At 40.6% G+C, this 22,467-nt stretch overlaps 1 protein-coding gene across 2 annotated transcripts in view; it reads right to left on the reverse strand.

Annotated features, from left to right (window-relative positions):
• Positions 1 to 19,397, reverse strand: part of peli1b (pellino E3 ubiquitin protein ligase 1b) — a 54,931-nt gene extending 35,534 nt beyond the window's left edge. Inside the window, exon 1 of one of the 2 annotated variants that reach the window (XM_085427344.1) lies at positions 19,265 to 19,397. The gene's annotated coding sequence lies outside the window, so the exon portion shown is untranslated. Of the gene's footprint in view, positions 1 to 18,947 lie in introns of both variants that reach the window. The other variant, XM_085427343.1, reaches the window with a different exon arrangement.
• Positions 19,398 to 22,467: the final 3,070 nt, after the last annotated feature.

A 22,467-nucleotide genomic window follows, 5' to 3' on the forward strand; every position in this document is an offset into this window, starting at 1 on the left:
GTTTGATGCAGATGGCGGTGTAAACATAACAATAAAAAAGCCTCACGGGTCTTGACATCAGTCGTCTCTTTATGGCTTTCAAAGAAGGAAAGAGCTTGAGATGAAAGGCTTCCTGCAGGTTCTTGGAATGTCTTTCATTGTTTTTCCAAATGGTGACTAAAACAGAGCATTATCCAGCACATCATGCTGGAGCTTTTACGACCGTAGAAAAAAAAAGGAGGACTGCAGAGTCTTGACCATAAACCTCATCCTCGTAAGTGCTGTTGGTCTTAAAAAACCAGTTTCATCCTAACAAGACCCAATAACAAGTCAAATCATGTGTTAACCCTACAAATTATGGTTAAGTATTTTGGAGAGTTCCGTTTGGGTGTGGGAGGTTGTGTGTGGGAATTTTCTAATCCACTGTGAGCGTTTGTGTGAAGTGAAATGCATTTGTGTGGGCGCAGGCTTGTTTTCGGGGTCTACTCTTCAGTGTGCATAGCTGCACGGGTGGGTCAGTTGAGGAAGATTAGTTTGCACACTGGGAAGATTAGATGCTCGATGATTCAGAAAGTGATCTGGGAAGCAGGAGGGTGAGCAAACGTGATGATAGATTCTCTCTCTTTTCTTTCTGTCTGTGTTTTCCTTTGTCAGCATGGTTAGATCGATGGACATGAACAGCTGGTGTTAACATTACAGGACATGAAAAGAAAGGAAAGAGGAGGAGAACTCTAAGGAAGTCACCCGGGACATGGCACGGAAATGGACTCTGTGAAAGGTGTACACTGTTTGTTCTCAGGAGTGGCCTTCCACTTATGTCTACACTTAAGAGTCCTCAGTCCAGCGCCATGCTTTTTGGACTAGAGTAGCTCTGCACAATTCACAATTCAAAATGATCCCAATTTAATTAAACTGGGCCCCTCAGTTAATACTGTATCAGGAATAGACACACACTCACCAGACACTTCCTTAGGTACACCTGCTGATAAAAAAAAAAAATCTATTCAGCCAATCACATGGCAGCAATTCAGTTCATTTAGACACATAGTCATTTTCAAAAGTCATTGTCCCGTTGGAGTTCAAACCGGGCATCACAATAATGAGGAAAGATGATTGGTCGTTAATGCCAGATGGCATCCGAGTATTTTAGAAGCTGCTGATCTACTGGGATTTTCCCACACAACCATCTCTAGGGTTTTTGGACATTTATAGAAAATGTCCAAAAAAAGAGAAAATATCCAGTGAGCAGCAGTTCTCTGGGTGAAAATGCCTCGCTGATGCCAGAGGCCAGAGGAGAATGCCCAAACTGCTTCAAGCTGGCAGAAACTCAAATAACCACTTGTTACAACCAGGGCATGAAGAAGAGCATCTCTGAACACAAAACACACATTAAATGTTGAAGCAAAACCACTCCGGTCAGCTAAGAACAGGAAACTGAGGCTACAGTTCACACATTTCAGTTTCTATGGTTGGGTCAGAATTTGGCACAAACAACATGATAGCGCTTTTCTACTCTCTCGGAGTACTCAAAGCACTCTATACAACATGCCACATTCACCCAATCACACCCATTCACACAAGCACTTTCTTCTAAGCTTTTTACTGCTTCCTAACTAACATTCATAGACATTAATACTCCGATGTATGTATTGGAGAGCAACTTGGGGTTAGTATCTTGCCCAAAAATACTTGGCATGCAGACTGGAGGAACCAGGGATTGAACCTCTAACCTTCCAATCAGTAGACTTGCTCTACCTCATGACCTACAGCCACCCAACATCAACAATTCAGGCTGCAGGTGGTGGCGTAGTACACTTTGGGCTCCTTAATACCAACTAAGCATCATTTAAATGCCAAACCCATCTTCTCATGGCTGCTTCCAGCAGGATGCCTCACCATTTCACGAAGCCAAAATCAAATTCAAAATGGTCCACCTTTCTGGCACCTTACTAAATCAATTCCATGAAGAATTAAGGCAGCTGTGAAGACAAAAGAGTCCAACCTGCTACTAGACAGGTGGACCTAATAACCTGTCTGGTGAGTGTTATTAAAAATAAACAAAAAAAAACCCCACAAGTCAAATTGTAGATGCATTCTGAATACTTTATCTTATTAACTGTTATCTAAAGGTGAGATAAGCTTAATGGTTCAATACAAACATGTACATTAACTGGCACATCTCTACTCGCTGCTTTCTCAGAACATGCACGACTGACCACATGTAAAACAGAACATTGAAGGCTTTGAAATGTTATGAGTAACGAAGAGTCTTGCTCAAAAGTAGTAAATTTTTTACAGAGTGGAGAGATGTTCCAGAGGACCGCTGGTTATTGTCCAAACTGACTGGATGATGCTTCGAGACAAAATCTCAAAATCTGCCTGCGCTTGGCAAATGCCAAGCGTTAATTTTCCGTGCTGCTCACACTCTCCTTCAGTGGTGTGACTTGGATTTAAGAAATAGGGCTACAACACCTCCTACAATGTAAAATTTAAATTCTTACAGTTAATGTAAAGATTTTTTATGTTCACAATTAGCTCATCATCAGTCCATTTCTCTATCTATTAAACTTATTTCTAATCAAACAGATTTTTTCTGGTCATAAAATAAACCCCCAAAGAGTACATGAGAGTTATTTCCATCCAGAGAAACTATAATCCAAGACGACCTTGTGTCTGGGAAATTCACGGCTGATGCAATGCTACAGAAAATTAGTGTAGTGTGAATTACATCACCTACAGCTCAGCTGGGTGTACACACAGAGATAAGACGGCATTATCAATAGCAGTCAAAGTGGGAATTCCTAACACGTGCTGCTGAGTGGTAGTTTCAGCAATAAAACTGAAATAAAATTACTGTTTGTATGGCTGGGAGTGGTTTAAATGTATTTTAATTTCAATGTTATTCTGAGGCTAAAGAAATACAGGACCTCACAGGACCATAGGATCATTTCTGTTGGGATTAGACATGCCTGCAGCTCGGCCTGCTTGAAAGTGATTTACACCGAGCCAGTGTGTCGATGCACACAGGAAGTCCCAATTCCCTACTCTCTCTCACAGACAGGCACACACTTATCGTGTTCAGGGGTCCCTGGAGGTGCTCTCCAGTGTGCGTCTGTGTGTGGTCCAGTATTTACACCATGATGGATGAACACATAGTGTCAGGCTAGGATCACATGAGCCCCATGACGCTGCTCGACAGGGAGAAGATAAAAAACAGTGGGCACAGTAAGGCAGACAGCGAGTCTGTCCAGCTCAGAGGAAACTGGAGACAAAGGGTGGCAAGTTCAGTTAACCTCCAGGTTTAACTTCTAATAATGAAGCTAAAACACACTTTAACAGAAACTCAACACACTATAACTTTATACTGCACACACTACAAAACTCTTTGTACAGATATATTGGGCAAATCCATGGACAGCTCCTCTGTTTCATTTTTAGTTTTGGTGGTCTCTTTCCTATGAATTTAACTCAATAAGTTGTAATTTGTCCAAATTATACATGTTCTTTCTGTATATTAGTTCTGCTTCTCAAAAGACAGGGCAGTTACCCAAAAATGATCGTCTTTTGTTGTGGTCCAGTCAACTGGTGTCTAAAAGCTCATATTTTACACCTAGACCAAAAAGTTTGCATGTGGTTGTGTGCCCAGATCAAATAATATGATGTTATTCCCACAAGCTAAATTATTTTAAGTCTTTTGACTCATTTTAGTTCATCTGGTTTAAACTGAAATGTTGAATTGATCCTGCCTGGTTGGGAAATTTATCAGTGAACCTCGACTTTGCAGTCCAACGTTGAAAGAGAGACAAATTTAAAGAAATTCAAAACAAAAGAGAAAAAAAATCCAGGATCTAGGTTTTACTGCAGGGTAATTGTGAATTCCTCCTCAAGCTTGCAAGTCTACTCGTCATCTCATCATGAGGATAATTTAATCACTACCCAATCAATAGAATCCCATCAGCTATCACCTAATGTATCAGACCAGTGTTTCCTGCTTTTCAATATTGCCAGTGTATATCTGGATAATTAATAAGTAGGCCACGACTTCCTGTTCTTTATAGCCCAAATACAAATGCTCATTCATTTTGTAAAAAGGCCATTTATCATCTACTGACAGCAGATGGGTTTGAGACTGTATTTTGGCCACTGTATCCCTCTTTTAATTTACATATGCACTGTTTACATGCATGCAACAAAAGCCCACCCAGGTGTCATCCATAAATACCAATTGGAAGACGAACAAAAACCAAAAAAGCTCCCGGTACCAAAAACTGAATATTCATATTCATATATCAGTTTATTGTAACTGACTGCTGCAAAATATATGACTTCACTGGATCTCATTTGGTTTTGTTTGTCTTAATCATGAAAGCTGAGCAGAATTGTGATTTACACAAGAAGGGAGACTCAGCCAAAGACCATTAAAGTAAATGTGAATAAGCAGCAGACATACACGACTAGCTCAGGATGGTGCACATATGCTCTCTAGTATGGCAAATAAAAAAATAATTAGCTTCAGCCCATCTGTCATTTTGTATGTGAGGTAGAGTTAAATTTCCTCCCTTTTTATGGAAACATATTAGAAGACATCCATTTTCTGTGGTGTTTGGGCTTTCTGGAGTAACCATTAGCTTATACCAGAGACCTTATAAACTTCTACACAAAGCAGACCAATTTCCCATGTGGTGTTACTCAAACAGTGAGTCTACATAGACACTGTAGTGGCTAATATTAAGCCACGTCGAGCTACTTTTAAGAGGATCTTCCATAGCTGTGACGATGGCGGAAAAAATGAGTAGTTGCTAACAAGGCCGATTACAATAATCCACTTTGGGCCGGATGCCAAGCACTTGACCCGAGGAAGTGTTGCCACAACAATGCTCGCACTCATCAGCTACAAACAGCCAGGCATGAAATATGTGGAGCAGGTCAGGAAGGGGACTTGAACGTTAGGGACAAGGTGAGGAATGTAAACCTGAGCTGTGTTGCTGAAAGCATATGTGAACATGGTGAAGATGGCATCAAAGGTCAAGGGGCTCTGTGTATAGGGCTGCCACAAACGATTATTTTGATAGTCGACTAGTCACCGATTATTTATGCGATTAGTCGACTAATCAGATCATCATCCACTGGACGTAAAACTACAGCTTATTGCACCAGCAGCATCTGCTCTTATATAACTATCATTAGCTTACAGCTTTAAGCTTTTAAGGTGCTAACTAAAAATAAAGACAAGATGATAGTTTATTCAATTTTAATGAAATTTGAAGATTGTTTCGGTGAAGTTTAATAAACTCCTTGCTATCTAAAATATAACAGGACACCGGAGTATATTCTCCAGCATCTCACACTTCTGATAATCAGCTGTCTGCTTGACGTTTATTCAGCTGTGTAAAAACTATAACTTTAATCTCAGACAAACCGATTTACTCAGGAACAAATAAAATACTAAAAAAAGCCAAACAATAACATTTTTAATTTATCTAAGTGACTCATATATATTTAACCTGAGTAGCGAAAGACGGCGGTGGGTTTGAAAACAATTTGCCGGGAGTCCGGTGTTCTCACCGCGCTAGTGACCTAGCCCCCGGCTAGCTATCGAGCTAGTGGGTAACAGACGTCTCCGAAAACGTCGGAGCGCTTTTGAAAATATGTGGTGTCCTGATAAACTGAGCCGATATTTGAGGTTTACACAGCTACATTCTCGGCTGAAAATATGTTAAACGTTTATTTTGTGACCCAGAAAGAATAATAAGAGTAATATTAAAACTAACTAGCTGCCGCCATTGTTGGAAACTGAGCTGGGCCGCGCTATGAATTCTGGGACACAGCTGCTTCTTCTTCTTCTTCTTCTTCTTCTTCGGGGTTTAACGGCAGCTGGCATCCTTGTACATGCAGTGCTACCATCTTCTGTTTCAGTCCGTTATTACACTCTTAAATCCTGCTACTTATTCCTGCGTCTTTTGGGATCTTACAAAGCTTCAAACGACGCGTCGACTATTAAATCAGTCGTCGACGATTTTGATAGTCGACGTAATCGTGACTAGTCGACAAATCGTGGCAGCCCTATCTGTGTATAAAGCAAAGCTACAAGGAAACATGCAGGAGCATCCCATAAATGCTGCTGCAAGCTCAACACATCTCACACCTCTCTGGCCAATTTTAACCATGAACATGGCACATCCATTTACAAAGCATCTCATATTTCACTTCAAAAGTAAAAATGCTGCCTAGTATAAAATGGCAACACACACCCACCATTCCTAATGGGAGACTGGAGTCAAACCCCTCTGGCATCAAATTCCTGCTGAGAACTTAATTAAATAATTAAAACAAACCATTGGTTGCTCCAGAAGCCCCAATGGACTGCAGCTCCACAAAATCCAAGAGCGCCCCCACGGAAACAAGATCCGCTCAAGGTCTTATAATGTGGGACACCAGCGTTGGACTGTCTGGAGGCTAGGTATATTAGAAGACTAAGTCCACTGTGAACAGAGGTGAAGCTGACTCATGGCTAATGTGTCATGGCTCATCCCAGTGTTTCCTTCTTTCCGCATCTTTACTCTCAAATAAAAGCAGCTCAGGATGAGTAATAAAGAATAGAGGTGGTTCCCATGTTTTCCTGTTTTTTTTTCTGAATAACATCCATGTGAATCAGACTTCCCAAAATCTACCTTGAGCTGTGTTAAATTAAGAATAATTAAAATAAGCCTTGATTCTCCCAAAAACTATAGCAGTAAACCCTATTTTGTCTGGCAAATGGAAGAAATGAATTTTACCTCAAGGCCTCTAATACAAGACAAGCTTCAGACAAGCAAATGCCAGACATTTGTAGAAATCTAGTATGGTCTCATACTACATAATGTGGCTATGTTTGACATCACAAGCTACTATTCAGGTTTTCCTGTGGTGCTATCAATTCATCAGTTTATGAGGGCACTGGGTTTTCCACTAGCAAATACCTAGAAACCTTTAGATCTTCATGTTACAATCATCTAGCAAATATTCACACCTTGAAACACCCCATATGGAAAAGAAATAGAAAAAACCTAAAAAGACTTGCATAAGATGTGGCCTACTTCATATAGTGAATCATATAAGGCTTATATAATTTACTCATGAAAGTGGCCACTTTCTCATTACTTTCATATATTGTTTTAGGAAGTATCCAAAACATACAAGTTTCATTTATATAATTTTTCAAGGGATCTTATATCTGTTTTAACTCTTTTATGCTTTTCATACAAGTTTCACACAAGACAGATACAAACTTTATTAGATTTATATATATCTTTTCCATATGGGGCCGAACACAAATTCATTTTTGCTACAAAATATAAAAAAAGCCGGGCAGGCTTGCATGTTAATATGTTGAGAAAAAACGTCATATGGTTACTGTCACAGTTTGCCCCTGTGCTGCTTTGTCCACTGTGGAACTAAGGTATCTTTTTTCAGTTTTCAGGGAAGGTCTACTGTCTGGTTTTCCCGTGAGCTGCACCGGGAGGAGGATAACTGATGACAGAAGGCAGGGGTAGAAATAGGAGGGCTGGTGTTCGAGTTACAGTCTCATTAAAGATTCAGAGGGAAGAACACAGACTATACACACAGACGACAAACAGCCTCATAGGTGGACGTGTAACAAGACACAAACCTACGCAAGGTCTTAGACATGCAAAAATGACACGATCACAGAGGCAGACATATAATGTAGGATGATTGCATGTGCGGTACATGCAATCAGACACTGACGCATGTGTACAACAAGGATGTTCTGTACTCACATCTTAATACAAGCAGGCCATAAAAACATGGAATCAAGCATAAGCATGCAGTCATAATCACAGTTACAGAACAGGATATTACACTGAAGTACATTATTTCCTGGATACTCATCACGGTAATAAACTTAAACCTTTACTACAAAATGTAATCATGGATATAAAATTTTGACACCTGTGTGTTTGTGCAGTATGTTTTTTCTTCATTATCTTCATGGTCATCAGAATCTCTTGTGTTTGGTGACACATGATGTCCTCATGTTTCATATCCTTCAGATGTTTACTTTTTCTAAATTTTAAACCTCATGTGTCTATAATGTAAATGTTTGTACAACATCCAGGGTTTTCCCACACATACAGATTAGACTGTGCCAGAAGTTGAGCATCTTTGCTACCAAAAAGGACTGATATCGCCTTGCTCCTGGCACGCAAACAGCAAATACAGGACTTCAAAGCCAGGTCCACAGTTCCGAAAAATATGTAACTGCAAAGATACAATTCAGGGTTTTATAGTAAAAGTTTATAAAGAATGACTAAAATTCTCTGAGCAAATGGAGAATTTTCAGTTTCATAAAGAATCAGGATAAGTTGTGGAAAAACAGTATGTCTGCATAAAATAATCATAGAGGGTATGTTTGTAGACAGGTCTGAAGTTAAGAAAGATTGGGGGAGGGTATGATAGAAAGAGTATAAAAAGCCATGTTTCAGAAGGAACTGGGTTTCATGGCAAGGAATGTGTCATCATAAAGGAAGGACTTCAAAAGGATAGTGTAAAAATAGGATCCTCAAAGGATCAACCAACGGCAAACAGCTGTGAACGTCACTCTGGAATTAAAGTTCTTTTCCTCATTTTGCTGTAATAAACCAGGGATCTTTAAAGCAGAGTTGAGAAGTCTGAATAGACTAGAGGAAAACTAGGTGTTTTTCTGTTCTGTTTTGTTTTCTAATTTAACGACAACCCAAAAAAGCAGGAGGGAGTCAGCTGCTGGTGTAGAACGGTTTGCGGTAGTAAAAACATCTACCTGAACGCCAAAGACAAAAGCCAGACCTGCCTATCTGCAAAAACTGCTAAAGGCAGGCGGGGAGAAGAAGAGAACCTGTAAGCCTGCTCAGAAGGAAGACGATAGCAACACTTAGGAAAAAGCGAGACATGAGCGACGGAGCAAAAGGGAGTTTTTTGGAGGGAGACTTTGATATAGGCTGCAGGCTTAATGAGGACACAACCCAGGAGCCCCTGAGCAAGAAGCCAAGGGCTGAACTGGGAGCAAGTTATCTAGGCTCCTAAACCTACCCCAGTTTACCCCCTCTATTCTGGAACAAGGAAAGATGCCAGTGAAACGGAGGAACAACCCACAGAAGGGGCAAGAGGAAACAAAGATAAGAGTCAAGCCACATGTGTCACAAGCTGAAAAGGCAGGGCACAATAACCCAAGAACATGAATCAATGGGACAGATAAGATGAGGAAACAAAGTGAATGCTACCACAGAAGAGTAGGAAAACATCTTTAACCCTTGTATGGTGTTCGGGTCTGTGAGACCCGTGTTCAGTTTTTTTCAAAAGAAAAATTAAACAATTAATTATTTTTTCACGTGTAAATGTGTTGTGTCTTTCCACTCACTCCACTTGATTATAACTGATTTATTTATAACATTTTATATAAAAGAAAAACGAGAAGCACATTAATTCATAAATGTGATCTAACAAAGGTAAAGGGAAAAAATTAACCATGTTTGCTGTTCATATGTCTTGTAATTGGGATGAAGTAAACATCTGTTGAGTAATTTAACATAAAATTGTTTGATACTGTTAATTTGGAAAGCCAAAACTCTAGCGGGTCCACCAGACCCATGAACACTGGCTGAGTAACAAAAATACGAACACCACACAAGGGTTAAAATGCCCAGTTACACGACAGTGGAAGCTGTCTTTAGAGATGGAGCAGGGCGTATTAAGTGTGGACTTACACAAGTGTACGCTAAGGATATGCCAGATACCCACCCATCTGTTTATGGTGACAGGGTGGACATCCACAAGAGACTTGTGGATGTCCACCCTTCAAAAACTGAACCAGTGTATCGGCAAGCTATAAGGAATGCTCCTTACATGGATGAAATGATGATTCTTGATCAATCAATGGGAAGCTCATCTTAGGAAGTTACTTGACCCCAGCAACAGTTACTGGCAGACGAATACAGCCTTACACAGGAAGTGGAAGGCGAGGAGAATATCCACCTTTTCACTCCCTAAGTGCAACCAGTGATTGCAAAGAGGGAGTGTCAAAATGGGCTGACGTCCCCAAGCCCCTGCCACTTATAAACCACAAACAAGCGGTTTAGTATGGAGCCATAATATGAATATTACGACTCAGAGTTCTGAAATCCATTAAACTGATGATGACTTTGTTTAAATTCAATAATCTATAGTAACAGTTTATAATGAAGGTAATGATTCATTGAGAAAATAAGAACGTGCAATTTCACAGTAAATAAGGATAAGCTGTAAAAAACAGGAAATGTGCTTGAAATAATCATGAAGGCCAAGCTGAGACATGTCTGCAGTTAAGAGCGGAAAGATATGATAGAAAGTACGTGAGTAAACTGGAGTACAGAACTGGGAAAATCAGAGGATCGACCAATGCCAGCTCTGAATGGATTTCTGGAATTGAAGTTCTTTAGCTGATTTTGCCAAAATGGCCCAAAGACTTTAAAGGAGTGAGGCTGTATTGGCCATGCAACGTTTATATCACTCTCTCCAAATGTAGTATTAGATATCCAGTCTCAGTTCTCTTGATTAAATTTTATTATGATGTGCCTGTGATTTCTTTCTTTGGCACTTAAACTTGCCTTTTGTTTAAGCCAGTAAGCCAGCTGATCCCACTTTGAGTAATACTCTCAGAACACAAACTCTGGCCTTTTAAATGGATACCTGGTCCAGACTTCCTGTATAGGGACACCTGAGATATTACAGGTACGCGTGGTTGTAAAGAAATTATTAAATATTTTTCGGTTTTTTCATTCAAGTATTTTGTGACAAAAAATAAATGAGACATGTATTCAGTCGCATTTCCTGATCAACTCCGTCTTCCTGTCCTGCAGTTGTAAAAGCAGCCCTAAGCAGCCATGGAGAGCGTTACACATTTCCAGAGCCAGTCGATCCCAGAGCAGAACAAGGACTACTACTGCCATATTCAACACAGTGAAGCCTGAGTACATTCGACCGCCAGAGAAAAGACACACTAGAAAAGCAGCTGAATGATATCCAGGACAAACCTGGCCAGGCGGGAAAGAAAGCATGAGACAGGAAGGAACAAGGATAAATGATTAGCTTAACCTACAAGTTATGACCATGGTGATATCCACAATGTAATATGGCGTTATTTTCAAGGACAGTGGGGAAAAATGCTAAAATGAGTCACTAAATATACGGAAACACAGATTTTCAATGCATTTCCTTATTTTTATACTAGCCTAAAAAAAATAACATAAAAGAACCAAACTCATTGACCTGAGTTGTTTTTTTCTCCCCACAAGAAGTTAAGTCCTCACAGGGTGTTTATAGATTCCACATCATCAGCACCAAATGCTTATATAGTCATGTCATGTTTTGATTGCATGAGGCATCCAATGTGACCTTCTTAAATGCACACAACAGCAGAAAACAGTGTGTGTGTGATTTGTGAGCTCAAAATGATTCATCTGCATCCAGTTCAGTGTTATTGAGGTCAGCATGTGTCACTCTTATCTAGAAAAACAATACTGAATAGAAGAGAATAGAAAAAAATAGCCCTTATTGTCATTGTACATGTTCAATGAAACTGTGGGTGCTTCATGCTAACTGTGCAGGAATAAAATAAGGATGGAGGACGGTGCTTGCCTACCAACTATACAGTGACTACATTAATGTTTATAGCAACTAGAAAGATGGAAACATTTAAGTTAAATAATTTTACTGTATTTAAAGGTAAATTAGTAGTTTGAAACAGATGTTATAAAGGTATATAGCATCAATCATCCCGTTTCCACAGAAGCTAAAGCAGACAGCAACCATCAGGGAAAACGTTCTCATCAGTTGCGTGCCTTTGGTTGGTTAATGTTTCCGTTCACCATCCATTTCTTAAAGTGTTGGTGCCGGTTGGTTTTCTCTAGAAAGGGAAAGGGGAAGGGCGTGTGTAGGTCTAATTGAGCTGCACCTGGTTGAAAGGCAGCCAAATTAAATGAGCTGTCGTTTAGTCCTAATACCCCATTCAGGCTTCAGCTGTATTAGTTTGGCTACTCTTTCCAGACATTTAAAACAAAGACTTTACATTGCTCAAAAATTTAAATAGTACAACACTTTTATATATTATTTATTTAAATAGCATATCTCAGAAATCTCAGGCCAAAGCATCAACAAGTTACACACTCAACTGTTTGCGTGTCCGATGCACACGCAAGCTCATTTGAGACAGGAAGGTTAAAAAGTGAAGCAGGAAATGGTGATCAAGCACGATCAAAGGAGGGGTTGACAATTACAAGCCCATGTGTGCATATGAAAATGAGCATGCATGTGCGTGCAGCAGTATAAAGTGCCAACCGATATCACCAGCAACAGCTGTAGTCGCCTGTCCGAACTAATAGCAAAGCAGGAAACCTCTGAGATTTTATCTTAATAATCGCACAAAAGTTCTCTTTCACTTTAAAAAAAAAAAAAATATATATATATATATATATACACAACCTCAACAGTACTTTCAGTTTCAGCTATAAAAAGTGAAAATTTATTGTGATGTAAACAGAAACTAAAGCTCTTGTGGCAACAGGCTGCGGTTTGAGTGTGGGGAGAGGTGTTGCTCATTATCATCAAAAAGGCATGCCAACAACACAAAGGTGAGAAACCCAGCCCATTCAGGGCATAAGAGCTGTCAAAAGGTCATGCTCTCCCATGAATCGGCCTCTTTGGTAAACGTGAAATGTAGTGGCCTTGTCTTTATGTAACAAACTGCACATCGAGTATCTACAACACCTGCATTTTTTTTTACTAAAGTGTATCAGCAAATAACCAACATTAACAGAATTTCTTCCCCCCATCAGCATTTACAAATAAGGATCCTATTCATGAATTTAGAGTAATAAAGCTGCCAAAAAAGCTTCAGTGTATTTCAGTTTCCACTCGACCCTCAGTTTTCTGACTTAGGTATTTAAAGCAAGAGAAAAGGTCTTTGTGAGGGAAAGGAATGGAGTAACAAATTGGTTAATGGTAGAAGATAAAAAGTAAGAAAAATATAGAACAAAAAAAGTATACTGTGTCCTCAACATTGTCTGAAAAAAGTAGTAAGAACTAAAAGGGAACTGGGCGAGCTCGTCCTTAACCTAAGCTCTTTCTCTTATCCTTCACCTCTCGTGCAATTTTAAAGAAAGATTTATTTCTTTTCCACTGCTCCAGTAAGATTAACGAATTAGAGCCCTGTAGCTTTTGCCTAATCTTACAAACAAACAGACAGCACTCATCACATGCACCTTGGCGTCAGCAAAGACATAAGCAGGCACTCTCTTCAGCTGCTGTACCCATATGTCTTGAATTGTTGTCTTTCACTATAAAATCTTTATTTGTGTTAAGACAATAAGACTCAAGAGACCATAAAGCAATCAGGCACAGCATTAAAACCACTGCCAGGTGAAGTGAATAACATTCATATTCTCTTTACAATGCAATGATGTGCTGAAAAACCTTGAGCCTTAACCCACAGCGAAGCACTCCCCCATCCGGATATTACCACCTGCAACACCATAAGAACTGGACAGGACCAACTTGAGGAAGACAATAAAGACTATATAGTCTTATCTGGGCCTTTAAATTCCCAGATTCCAAATCCGACTAAGCAACAATAGGACGGCTACTACCGAATAAAGGCTCCACTCCCAACACCCCCGTGTTAGACACAGCAGGAAACATTCAGAGATCCTGTGTCCATGACCCAATGGATAAGTTGCTTTGGTGGTACAAGAAGAACGTGCACAAAGTAGGCAGGTGGTTTTTATGTTCTGGCAAATCAGTTTCATGTTGGGTTTCACTTGCCCAAAATGCAATCCACAAAAGCAGCATTCTCCCAAATCTTTTCAAAGGATACTCGGTTATTTTAACCCGGTGCATTAGCTGCATATGTGGCATTTGTGGCTCTACCTTGGTTCTATCTCAGGAAAATGAGGACTCAAAAAGCAAGCACATATTATGGCAGCTGCTCACATAAATATGATTTATACAAATGCTTGTCTGAATCTGAAATGAACCACTTGCAATGAGTGGAAGGAATGATCCATTTGTTTCTTAGGTTTAACTTGTTTAATGTCATTTGTTTTTTAAAATGAGTCACATACTGAGCATGTATCCTCACAGCTCCTTAACAGATCAGCCTACCAACAAATGACTGCCTTGCAAGCAAACGCACAAGAACCTAACCGTGACTCTGGCAAAAAAGGAAAGCGCCCTAAGCGCAGGCTCTTTAAAGCAACACTATGGAAAATGGCTGGTGGTTTAACGCTCCCCTTCCTCTTTTACTCCCTACCTTGCAGAAACAAGGCCATAGAATCGTGCCCACTGTCTGACCCACTTTCCATGACAGACGTAATCTCCCTGCACAAACTTCAGCCTGTTTATCAGCCCAGGGGAGTGTAAGCCGGACCGGGCGGAATGTGCCAAGCTCCTCACACAGCGGGAGGAAAGCTGCCGCTCAGCTGTACCGACGATTACACCCGCTGAGCTCATCGGCCCTCTCTGATAAAACTACACACCACAGGCATGTGCACACTTAAAGAACGCTGCAAACACAAAAAATCTCCTCTCAGCACGAGCACACTGTATCATTAAGGTTTAAAAGGGTGCCAGCACACAGATGTTTGGCAAGTGGCTGAGTGGTTGGTTTGAAACTCAAATATAATCACTCAATGCAAGGATCCTGTCATGATTGGCAGCTTTAATTTGTCTGAGTGAATGTGCAATAAAAAGGCTTCTATACAGTTCACATAAACGCATTCATTCAATTTGTCCACTTATCTTCGACAGTCTACTTATCAGGCTGTCTTGACAAAGTAATACAACAATGTAGCGCTATGTTGTGCTGCTATGTTTTAAAAATGTACTGTAACAAATCTCCTGCAGCAGTATTTTTCAGATTAAGTGCAAAACACACCCAGAAAAAATATGGAAGATATGTAGAATTTTCCTTTTAATTGTGAAAGACTATCATTGATCTTCGCACTAAAGACTAGGGCTGAACGATATATCGCATTTGCGATAATATCGCGACATGATCAAGTGCAATTTTCTAACCGCAAAGGCTGCGATTATACTCTGGACATGTCCAAATTCATGGGCTGCATCCTCCTGAGGCCGCATTTGTAGACCGATTACGTCACAGCGACGCGCCGAAGGCTGTCCAAATTACTACCATATCCCAGAATTCATAGCGCGGCCCAGCCAAACTCCAGTTTCCAGCAATGGCGGCCGCTACTAAGTTTTAAAATTACTCATACTAATCTTTCTGGGTCACAAAATAAACTTTTAACATATTTTCAGGCGAGAAAGTAGTTGTGTAAACATCAAATATCTGCTCGGTTTATCAAGATATCCCATATTTGCAAAAGTGCTTCGACGTTTTCAGAGGCGTCTGCTACCCACCAGCTCGACAGCTAGCCGGGAGCTCGAGGGTTACTGATGCGGCCGAGAACGGCACAACTCCCGGCACATCATTTTCAGATCACCGCGGAGTTTCGCTGCTCGGGTTAAACGTAATATATAAGTCACTTAGACAACCTAAAAATGTTATTGTTGGGCTTTTTTCAGTGTTTTGTTTGTTCGTGAGTAAATCGGTTTGGCTGAGATTAAAGTTATTAGATTAGATAAAATAAAACTTTATTAATCCCCCGGGTGGGTTCCTCCTTGGTTTTCACACAGCTGACTAAACGTCAAACAGAAAACTTATTAAACAGAAGTATGAGACAGTCGAGAATTTACACCAGTGTCTGGTTATATTTTAGATAGCAAGAAGCAGACGGCCGAGTTTATTAAACTCCACCGAGACAGCGGTGACGCTAATCTGAAGGCTAGACCGTCCAATTTCACGCCTTTAAATTTTAAAGGCGTGTTTGTGTTTATACAATTGCTATTATGTTTGCACTTTATGTGTAATGTTACTGACTGCAGAGATCAGTAAGATGTGTGTATTTTTTATTTATTAGTTTTATTTATTTAATATTATTTTTTAATTGAATGACTGTCTAGTAGTTCACAGATGTCGAAAAACTGAGTGTGGTAAAGCCACTGATTTTTTTTATGTATATTTCTGCAATCTGCACATTGTACTGACTTTCATTTTAATGTTTACACCAGGGTTCCTTGTCAGCACTTTATGCTCAGATGTTTGTAAGCTAAAAATAAACTATTGTGTATGTTCAAATATACTGTTGTGATTGAAGAAGTTAAATAAAAATGTCAGTCATCAATTCATGCATCACCTCATGTCATCATAACAGAGGTCTGTCTTCCAGGAAAGAACAGTTTAAAATTAATGTAATATAGTATTGGCCATACTATATGATGTATTGCTTGTCTTTGTTTAATAATACAGAAGACAAAGACCTTAAAAAATAATCGCATATCGCATCGCAATCGCAATATTGGGGCAAAAAATCGCAATTAGATTATTTTCCATAATCGTTCAGCCCTACTAAAGACGTTTTGTCAAAACTATTTCTGAACATTTGCTTCGTAATGACAACATTTCATCATGCAAACAGGCTTCGGGAATCCAAAATCCCTCACAGAAACAAAAATGCATTACCAAAACTGCCATAAAGTCAACTGCTCATACTTCTTCTTCAAATATTGAAAGCCACTTTTAAAAGGCCGATAGGGGGTAAGCACATTAGTAATTCTGTTGGTGTTTAGCACAGTTTCATGGTGCTACTGAAGCTGTTCATCTACAAAATCATGCTAAATATTTAATTGAAATTAAAAAACGTAAACATTTTAGATGAAAAGGGTTCATTCCTTTTTTTTCCAGTCCAGACCGAGGCGAGACTGTGAGGCCTCCCTGTGTCCCCACAGACTGGGTAACTAAGGATACAGGCAGCACTGAACCTCCATTAAGACATCAGAGCTGCACTCCCGTCTGACACCGACAGCTCCGATTTCCTTCCTGAAATTGAGACTCTAAAGCATGCTGAGAACATGAACACACACTCGGGCCTGTAGCCAACACACCCTATGTAAATGTGCAAACGTGTATATGCAATACTTGCACTCTCCCCTCTGTTACACAACAAATCCTGGCCCAGTAGAAGCTGAAGGTTCCACAATTTATAGCAGTGATGAATTGCAGGATTCTTATGCAGGTCTGCACTGTGACGCAGGATTAGGGATTAGTGAGATAAGAAATCAGATTTAACTCTGGATTTTCAGCGTTGCAAAGCAGTTCGCTCCTTTTCCTCTGTTATGTTCAGGGGATCGATAAGTATAAAATCACCACCTACTGACCAATCAATGCTCTTGGAAACAGAATTCCCATTTGTTGGAGATCACTCTGGCTTTGGTGCATGGATAGTTAAAAAGTCTTTAGTTCTATAAGTCATCAACAAATGACAGCAATTCTCAGCTGAGAGAACTTTAATTCTTGTTTCTTTTAATTCCATATATAATGTAATAATAATATATTTATATAATAAAGTTTACTAAAGATTTACAAATGATATTCACCAATATGAACCTTTTTTTTTTAGTTTGTTCTTGTCTTGTCCCCCTACTGTCAGGTCACAGTTGAAAAAGCAAACATTACGCTAACATAAATTCAGTGGAGGACAAAATCTTAATTGTAGTCAGACTTTATTTGGCAATGACATTGAAAGCATATAAACTTACACGACTAACAGTCGACACTGTTCTTTAACAGCTTAATGCCTGCAGTAACTGTTTTGCTTTCAAATTCCTAATACTTGTTGAATATTTGTCATTCATCAGTGTTTCTACACACTTTATTGTGAACATGTCGAAAAACCTGTGCTGCTCTGCTTGGTCGGTTATCAGCATTGCTACAATATGAAGACATATTCTGAGAACTGTTTAAATCTTCTTCATAATACAGGGTCTGATTCTAGACACCAGATCTAGACGTGTTTGGTCACTGATACAAACCCATATTTCCCAATAACACTGTGCACAACTTATATGTTTGCAGAAAACTGATTGCAACAGAGCACGTTATATACGCAACACTTTTCGCACCATGCATCTGTAGCTAGAACTCATTGAAAGCCTACTTTCCTGCTTTCTTTTTAAGCTTAAATTAAATAAAAATGTGATAGAACTATACAGTTTATAATTATTTGAATTTCCTATTCTGAAACAAATTTTAAAAAGCTGTGGGGTTGGTTCAGTGACAAAATTAAATGCACTGGCTGCTACAACTTGCCAACATTTCCTCATTAGAGTTCACAATAAAAGGCAGACAATGGAAGTAAGATCAGGGGCAGATGGTGTTAATGCACGTCCCTCTTCTCTGTGACATTTCCAGAAAGGGGAAGGGAAGTGGTGAGATCTACACCAGCTACCCAAACCAGACAGAAAGGAAAAAGAAAAAGAGATGAGGAGAAGGGGGGGGGGGGACAGAGAGGTGAAATGAGATGGGAGACAGAGAAGGAGAGGAGGGGGGAAGTCATTAACTCGCAATCAAGCTCTGGGAATGGCAAAAGAGTCCGTGCATTTGCTTAAGCAATGTACCCTTTCTCACTCACCCCTCCCTGTGACAGGTCAGCACCCAGGATGGATGGGATGTAAACTAATACCTGCATCTCTGAAGCCTGCATTGCACACAAAGATACAGTCAGCCAATGCCAAGCAGAGAGCTGTATCTTAGCGAAGCTGCCTCTGATTTCCACTTAGATAAACACACAGTCAAAACAGGTGCATATGTGTGTGCGTCTGAGAGACAAAGATCAGCGCTCTGCAGCTGCAGCACTCCCTGTCATGACTTTACTCGCAGAGTAAGTGAGTGAGTGAGTGGACATTACCAAATGAGGTAAAGTAGCGTTAATGAAGGAGCAGTTCATTCCCGGAGCCGTTTGCAGAACAAAGACAGTTATTAGCGGGCAGCAGGATGGCTATTGTCGCACTACACCCGCTGTTTTAATTATCAAGCAAAGTCAGGTGGCCTGCGAACTCACTGCGATATAAATGATGAGGTCCTCTTATTGTCCCGAGCCTGCGGTCGGTCTCAGCTGCTTAGCCTTCCAACCAACTTGCAGAGGCTAAGGAGCTAGCTATCGTCCCACCGGCTCAGAAGGAAAAAAACAAAAACATGGAAAAAACGGCAGAAGATTTCGTCCTAATTTCTCCGCGTCTTAGCTGCTTAAAAAAATAAAATTAAAATAAAAAAAATAATAAAGCGTATCACGTAGGAAAAATAAATAAAATGGAAGCAGATTAGGGTTTTTTGGTATTTGCTCTCCCCTTCCAGGAGTCGTGAATTGCAGACGCTCACCGTAAGAGAAAATATCCACGGTGCTTTCTCTTTATTTTAAATGACAGCCTCTCCGCGGTGCGCTGTCCTTTGTTGTGAGCATCTCAACGTAAACACGGAGCCGACCCGTTCTGCCCGTTCTCCGCCTGCGAGCGTGCGCTGTAGGCGGGGACAGTGAGAGTGACGCCGCCGCACAGCATCCTGGGACTTGAAGTTTTACCTCCCCCAACTTGTACGAGACCTGTCAGGCTTTTCAGTTTACACAATTATTAGCGTAAGTTAAAGATATGTATATATATATATAGCAATATTTCAGGTTTACAGATATTGGGAATGCAGATAATTTATTTCTTGTTAATTTATCCTGGGTTAATTTATCCAGTTATATGAACTGGACGGGCAACAAGGGCGATAGGGCGGCCTTTAGCTCAAGTAGCATTGCTTTTCCATTTTCTTTTTTTTTTAAAAAGGAAAGAGTATTTACTTTGTTACTCACACAAAGCTGAGGTTATAAATTATGATAAGCAGCAAGACCCGTTAAATTTACACATAGGAGTAAGGTTCAGTCCTATGATTAATAAACCTATACACTAGGTCAAAGTTAAACAAAAAATAATTACAACTGAACATGGATAGCAGACTTAGAGAGAAATCTAGTCTCAGTTACTAAAGTGCAGAAACCTCTGTCTTTGATTGCAAAGCAGGAGACAAGCAGGAGAGACATTATCTCTAGTTCCTGGTGTGAAAATATGAACTCACCACACACACAGACACAACAGTTGACTGTTAGCGCACAATATCGTCACCGCATTTCCATTTGTTTTGAAATTTTTAAGTGAAACTACATCATACGGACAAGCATACTGGGCCACCAACACTTTACATGTACAGGAGCTGCTTGGTCATGTAAACTCATGCCATCAAGGTCCTGGTGCACAATTTTTGTGCTGATGTTAATGCCAGAGGAGTTTTTGAACTGTGTGAAATATGTGCCCCAGCAGCTGGCAACCCCGCTCTTTAACTTTACATTGTCTTCCACTTGGTGCCTGAATTTCACGTTGCCATAATAACACATAATCGATCATGGAATATCTAGGAGGGAAGAAATTTCACCAAATTACCTGTTACAGTACCACACACGAATTCAGTGAGCTTTTTAAAATGGCCCATTCTTTCACTAATGTTTGAAAAGTTAGAATGCATGGCCAGGTGCTTGATTTTATACTGATTGCTGCAGAAGAACTAAACTACTATTAACCAAATAATTAAGTTAATCTCAAGATACAGTAGCTTATCTGCCTTGTGGGTCTTTTCATTACCAAACTAACATAATTTACCATGACCTTTAACTTTACCTTTATGGACAGGTTGGACCCCCAAGACCTGTCCATAACATTAATGCTGATATAGATACTGGCGGCTTAGACTGACAGATGTTCTGACAGGCCAGTGTTTGCTAGGCTCCCCTAATTCAAGACAGTGAACTGGACAACACCACTGTGTTTGTTCTGCTGGTGACTTTAAAGTATTTTTAATGGACTACTTTCTAATCCAGATCTGCTAACTTCTGGCTTTTTTTTTTTTTTTTTCACTTTGCTTTCTTTACTTTATGTGTAAAAGCCAAAATTTTGGTGGCTAAATTGCTAACTGGCTAAATCGCTAATGGCTTCAAGATTAGGAATATAAAACCAGTGGCTCAAGCAATAGTGGCTGCATACATCTGTCATATACAAGCTATGGTCTAAGACTATACTCATATAGTATACTAACTCTTAGTATACTAACTCATACTAACTCTTTGTTATTTTTTGCCCGCTCTTCAACCTCTTCAACCTGAGCCTGAGGTTGGGAAGAGTCCCACAGCTCTGGAAAACCTCCTGTGTTGTACCAGTGCCAAAGACTTCACGCCCCAAGGACCTCAACAGCTACAGGCCGGTGGCTCTGACATCCCACCTGATGAAGACCCTGGAGCGGTTGGTCCTGGCTCAGCTTCGGCGCCTAATAAGCTCATCACTGGACCCACTTCAGTTTGCCTACCAGCCTGGCATTGGAGCGGATGATGCCGTCATTCACCTCCTACATCGTTCCCTCGCTCACCTGGAGACCGCTGGAAGCACTGTGAGAATCATGTTCTTTGATTTCTCCAGTGCCTTCAACACCATTCTTCCCTCGGTTCTAAAGGACAAGCTGGTGAACTCTGGAGTGGACCATCATCTCACTACCTGGATCCTGGACTACCTCACCGACCGACCACAGTATGTGAGGACTCAGGGCTGTGTGTCGGACAGGGTCGTCTGCAGTACGGGGGCCCCACAGGGAACGGTTCTGGCTCCGTTCCTCTTCACCATCTACACTGCAGACTTCTCCCACAATTCCACCCAGTGCTTCCTGCAGAAGTTCTCTGATGACTCTGCAATAGTCGGCCTCATCACTGATGGGGACGACAAGGAGTACAGAGGTCTGACCCAAGACTTTGTGGACTGGTGCCAGCTGAACTACCTCCAGATCAACGCCAGTAAAACCAAGGAACTGGTGGTAGACTTCCGCAGGCACAAGCATTCTCCACTGCAACCACTGAACATCCAAGGTATGGACATTGAGGCTGTGGACAGCTACAGGTACCTTGGTGTTCATCTGAACAATAGACTGGACTGGACTCATAACTCAGACGCCCTCTACAGGAAAGGGCAGAGCAGGCTGTACCTGCTGCGGAGACTCAGGTCGTTTGGAGTGGAGGGCCCACTCCTGAAGACCTTCTATGACTCTGTTGTGGCTTCTGCTATCTTTTATGGCGTGGTCTGCTGGGGCGGCAGCATCTCTGCTGGGGACAGGAAGAGACTGAACAGGGTGATCCGAAGGTTCAGCTCTGTTCTAGGATGCCCTCTGGACCCAGTGGAGGTGGTGAGTGACAGGAGAACGGCGGCTAAGCTGTCATCCCTGATGGACAACATCTCCCACCCCATGCAGCAGACTGTGACAGCACTGAGCAGCTCCTTCAGTGGGAGACTGCGGCACCCACGGTGTGGGACGGAGAGATTTCGCAGGTCTTTCCTCCCCACTGCTGTCAGACTCCATAATAAAGACTTTAACTGATCAAGCACACACATCCATACATATGCAATAATACTAAGTGCAATAATCCTTTCTGTCATCGTTGTATTTTTACTCAGTTGTATATAGTATTTGTATTTGTATTCTATTTTTATCTTATTGTATATTTATTT

Source organism: Rhamphochromis longiceps, linkage group LG13, assembly GCF_057381845.1.
Source record: "Rhamphochromis longiceps isolate RC_006_pf linkage group LG13, R_longiceps_female_GT1.1, whole genome shotgun sequence".
NCBI lineage: Eukaryota > Metazoa > Chordata > Actinopteri > Cichliformes > Cichlidae > Rhamphochromis > Rhamphochromis longiceps.